This window comes from Sinocyclocheilus anshuiensis, unplaced genomic scaffold (assembly GCF_001515605.1).
Source record: "Sinocyclocheilus anshuiensis isolate Anshui unplaced genomic scaffold, SAMN03320099.WGS_v1.1 scaffold318, whole genome shotgun sequence".
Lineage (NCBI taxonomy): Eukaryota > Metazoa > Chordata > Actinopteri > Cypriniformes > Cyprinidae > Sinocyclocheilus > Sinocyclocheilus anshuiensis.
Genome location: NW_015547653.1, coordinates 632684 through 638378, shown reverse-complemented (window position 1 = coordinate 638378; position 5695 = coordinate 632684).

Genomic DNA, 5695 nt, shown 5'->3' with positions numbered 1-5695 from the left:
CTGCATGCCATTGCTGGACTGCTGCATGGTGGTATCTTGCTGTCTGCGTCAGAAGATGAGAGAGCAATATAACATTCATGTGAGTTCATACACACACACACACACACACACACACACACACACACGCACGCACACACACATGCAATTGAGAGAAGGGTGATTTATAGAAGAAAGACTAATAGACTGGTGCTAGTGTGCACACAGAGGAGGTGAAACGATGTATATACCGCTTGTAGCTTCCTGTTTCTTTGCCGTTTCTGATGAATTATGGGTGTTTCTGATGCTCTGTATTGACATGTTCCTGACACACACAAACAAAATCTGTAAAACGTTGTGTAAAAGTAGCCATGTATTCTGAAAGTAAATGTTTCTGCAATCACCATAGAAACCACACATATTTTATTATATTACAATGATTTTTTGGGAGGGTTCTTAAAAGCATGACTTTAGTAAGGACTGTGTTTGTTCTCCAAACAGCATTGTCATTATAATTTTGCATTTATGGCACAGGTGTTTGGCTGCATGTGTACAATCTTAAAGGGATAGTTCAGCAGTAAATGAAAATCTTTTTCATCATTTACTCACCCTCATGTTGTTCCAAACGATGATTTGTCATCTGTGAAAGTCAACTTTATTTATATAGCGCTTTTAACAATACAGATTGTGTCAAAGCAACTGTACAGCATTAATTAGGAAAATATTGTGTCAATAATGCAAAATGATAATAGTAAACACTCAATTTTCAGTTAAAGGCAGTTCATCATTGAATTCAGTGATGTCATCATCCAGCTCAGTTCAGTTTAAATAGTGTCTGTGCAATCAAGTCGACGATATCGCTGGAAATTAAGTGTCCCCAACTAAGCAAGCCAGAGGCGACAGCGGCAAGGAACCGAAACTCCATCGGTGACAGAATGGAGAAAAAAAACCTTGGGAAAAAAACCTCGGGGGGCCAGTTCTCCTCTGACCAGACGAACCAGCAGTTAAATTCCAGGCTGCAGCAATGTCACATTGTGCAGAGGACTCAACTGGTTCCTGTGGTCTGGTTCCTGAAACACAAATTGAAAAATAATTAGACTGTTTATGTCCATTTAATGTGGGTCCAGAGCATCATTGGTTCAAAACGTTCACTGTAGATTGCCAAAAGGACACAATTTTTAAAATAATTTTTTTGTGTTATGCATAAGAAAACCGGGTGGCAGTTGTTTCAAAACCTGTAAAATCTTACAATTTAAAGGTTTAAAAACTGCTTGCGACTGTGAAAAAAATATTTGAGCCACTGGTGAGAGCGACACGATCGAAGAACGCAAAGAACAGATTTGTGTGCTCATGGAGACCCATCTTGACAGGCTACTTTGAAAGAATTAACCCAGAAGGACCCGAGAACACAGGACGCATCTTTGTGAGAATTGAGATGTGCTGTGAGTACAGTAGCGGCCAGTAGACAATAAATACAACATAACATCACAAACAATTGTTAAAATCTATTAAAACATTTATTTCATAATATTGTGGACAGACATTATTCCCATATTATGCTTTGTCAATGTTACGATTCTTTATAACATAAAAATACTGCAGTCTCTCCAGGTCTTCTAAACCTAAACTTTCAAACTTCAAGCTTTTATAATGGCTTCAAACTTTCAGGCTAGGCTTTATCAAGCCAACCTCAAAGTTTGTTAACAAGCTTTATTCCTCTAGTTATCTTTAAAGTAATTGTTCTTGGTGTGAAGGGACCTTTAATCAACTCTATCTTTAACTCACATGCCTCGAAATTATGCAATATCAAGGAGAACTTACAGTGTAAGTTAAATTATTAGATATTACAAAAAATTTAAAAGTAAAACATAGTGTTGCGTATTTTATTGGTGCAGAGGTGAGTACAGGGCTGGATTGGTAATCGGGCATACTGGGCATTTTCCCGGTGGGCCGTCGCACTTAAGGGGCCGACAGAAGTTTTTTTTTTTGGCGAAGACCATCACACAGGGACAGCGAGCAACCAGTGGCCCATTGGTTTGTCTCCTGTATTGACAGTGTAAACATCCAATCACAATGCGCTATAGACGGAGCGATGAAGTATTTTGCGCCGCCTGATAGAGACTCGCAACGGAGGCAGGCATCTAACCTATCCTAATGTGTGCGCGCAACATGAGTGTAGAATACGTAAACACTTTTTAACTGCGGTGAGTGATGCGGGCCAAAGAGCCAGGCAGGAGGAGAAGAAGAGAGTAGTTGAATTGGTAAAGTGCTTGATAGGGACTCGCAACGGAGGCAGGCATCTAACCTATCCTGATGTGTGCGGTTGCCATGAGTGTAGAATACATAAACACTTTTTAATAAAACGCAAATTCATCCCCCGCGATTTTTGGCCAAGTCAAGTGTGTTCATAGAGGTTTCCATGGGCCAAAGAGAATAAAGCTAGATTTAAATGTCTCATACACAAACTTAAGATGTCAAAGGCAAACAGAAAGAATGTGCTGAAAAAGGATGATCAGTAGTGGGAGTATTCAAGGCGTGATGTTGTCACAATGTTTTTTTACTGTACGTGCATTGATGTTCTTGATAATCTTGATAAATCTGAAGCTATTTTTAAACCATTGATCACAAACGTCAATGTTTGACTACGAGTGTAGATCATATTTTCTTTTCATGCCAGTGTTTTATATAGAGGCAAAAAGCTCCATCATTGTCATGATGTTATTATAACAAATATTTCGCTGCCATCAAATAGGATGGGACTTTGTGCAATGTGACGGTGTTGTCTTGTTTTACAAGACAATTGCTTACATATTTCATTGCTGAATAAAAATGTCAGAGACAATCAAAACAAAGCAAATCTAGCTTTATGATCGATACTTAAAAGTATTGTGAAACGTACAAATCATTTACAATAAAATACCAGTCAAAAGAACAGTAAGATTTTTAATGTTTTTTAAAGAATTCTCTTCTGCTCTGCTGTATTTTGGATCAAATAAATGCAGGCTTGGTGAGCAGAAGAGAATTCTTAAAAAAAAAAAACATTACAAATCTTACTGTTCAAAAACCTGTGTTGGTCAAGCCAGTTTAAACTATAACTAATACTAATAAACTAATAACTAATACTAATATATTTTACAAATATGAATTCAGTGGTATTATTGAAACGCTTTCTTTCTCAGGGTTCCTGCTGCGATGATTTTTGCACTCTCTGCTTCTGTTATCCTTGTGCCTGGTGTCAGATGTCTCGAGAAATCAAGATTCGTGCTCATTCTGGCACTGTAGTCACCCAACAAATTACACGCAGTTAGAGATCTGAGTCTTGGTAGTATGGGCAAAAATTCATGCAGGTGGTGAAAATTGATGCCCTCTACCTAGTGGTGATATGTAAACAGCAAAGTCTCTTATATTGTATGCTTCACTGGAAGTTTTTTTTTTCACAATGTTTTTTATAAGTTCACTTTACCTGTTATTCTCATGTTGCACATATCTTATTTTCTGCAACCAATACACAGATGTTTGTAACTCACTTTTTTCATTCTGTTAAAAATGACAATAAATAGGCACAACATAGACATATGTTACATGAAAAACAGATCCTTGTTGCTTCAATATGTTATAGTACAAATAAAAGTTTACTGTCATTAATTTTTGTATTGGTTGTAATATTTCCAGTAATAAAATAAGGTAATTAGAAAACCTGTTCTGCCATGTTTATGTTTGATTATATTTGTGCATGTGCTTACTTACTGTGCTCTATCTTAGGTGTGAAAACAAGATCACAACTTATTTTGCTTTGCATAGATGGTGTTTGTGACACATCTATATATAAAAATGTCGTCATATTCCTTTGTGATTAAGTGTTAAAAGTGATGTTCACAAAATGCAAATAAAAGACTCAGAATTTTGAATATGGTATTTCACGGTTGCAAAATACTTTGCATATTTGCAAAACTTGTAGTAAATAGTTACAAACATTAATTTTGCATGTGCTGAGGATTATACGTGTTATGTTGTCCTGGAAACAGTTCACTGACTGTACACATCATGTTTGACTCTATTAACGCTAATGGAAATGCTCTTCCATAACTGCATGTTCATAAATATGTAGTGAGTTCAAAGTAGTGAGGTTCTGCCTCAGAGACCTACTATACTTTTACTAATGTTGTGAAAATGTTTACTTTCTCTTGGTGATGTTTGATTTTGGATTATTCTCAGGTTTCAAGTTCTGTTTTCTGATGTTTTTGACCCACAGTGGGTTTAGCTAGGTCTATTGTCAAGCCACAGTTGATTTTGGCTGCAGGCAAACCTTTGCTCTAAAGTTTCTCTTTTTCTGACCTTTGCAGGACATTGTTTTGACGGAAAAGGACTTTAAAAATACACATACAAATACATTTAAATATGCTCTGTGAACATGAGCACGGGTGGAGCTTGGGGGTTGCATGATCTGCAAGATGATAATGATTAAAAAAAATAATAGCAGTTTGTTTTTTATTTAGTACTGCCCTGAATAAGATATTTCATATAATCAGTGTTTATATATATGTATAACTTATAGCCATATGTTTTAAGTGATATAATCTAAAGATACCAATCTTCTTAAACAATCAAAATCTGATTTTACCTTAAATGTACTGATAACCTGTCAATAAAACATGACCAGAACTCATATATAGATGGTGCACATGGTCATACACACAAAGACAAAACACCATTATAACACACAACACTAAAATGATCAATAAAAAAAACGAAATAGCATATAATGAACACAAAACATCCCAATGTACATTATTGATAATAACAAAAATACGAAGAAACAAAACTATTCAAATAACGTTATTGTTTTTGGAATGTATCTTTTACCAAAAAATGTGCCCACATGGGACATCAAAAAATCTCAAGCATGAAATAGAGGAATGTACATTGATAGTAGTGTCGAGGTAAGTAGCCCACACACAAACACTAACACACTTTATGGTCGAGAGGTCTGGCCGTGTAAGTTACATGCAAAAGATCAAACACTACAACACAGATTGCATTCTGCGCCCTGAACAAAACATGGAAATCTAAAATGAAAATGGCTCAGTATGCTATATTCATCAGAAATGACTAAAATGGCTTTTACAAACTGACAGAGGCAAACTAAAAACAATCACTGTCCTACAGTGAATAGAAGAATAGAAGTTATTCTTCTGCACTTTAGCACTATGTAACTTTTTCACTATGTGTTCAAAATTTGCAAAATGTAATGAGCGAGTACATCATGAATTCATCTTCCAAACCGTTTTTGTCTTATTCCGAATCACTACGGTACACTTATAATAAGTACTTATATTTGGACTATTGTAGCCTGGTCGGGTCGTCACCGCTGCGGAGTAACACATACCTGCGTGAATCGCCATAGACATAAACTTAGAGAAGTAGCTCCGGTTGGAATGTTCTTCCGCGGGATGTGTGCAGTTCTGTTTATTAACCGCTAGAGCGCCAAAAGTTACATAGCGCTGCTTTAAATTGTTGGACAGATTCCTATCAGTCTACTGACCTTGAGGAAGTGGGAGACGTTCAAACTTACCAGCAGGTGTGTTTAGGCAAGTTGGAGCTAAACTCTGCAGGACACCGGCCCACCAGGACTGAGTTTGGACACCCCTGCTGTAACCCAAAACACTGTAGCCTTATATCTTACCTCTGTTTGACCCAGAATTTATATTTATGCCTGACT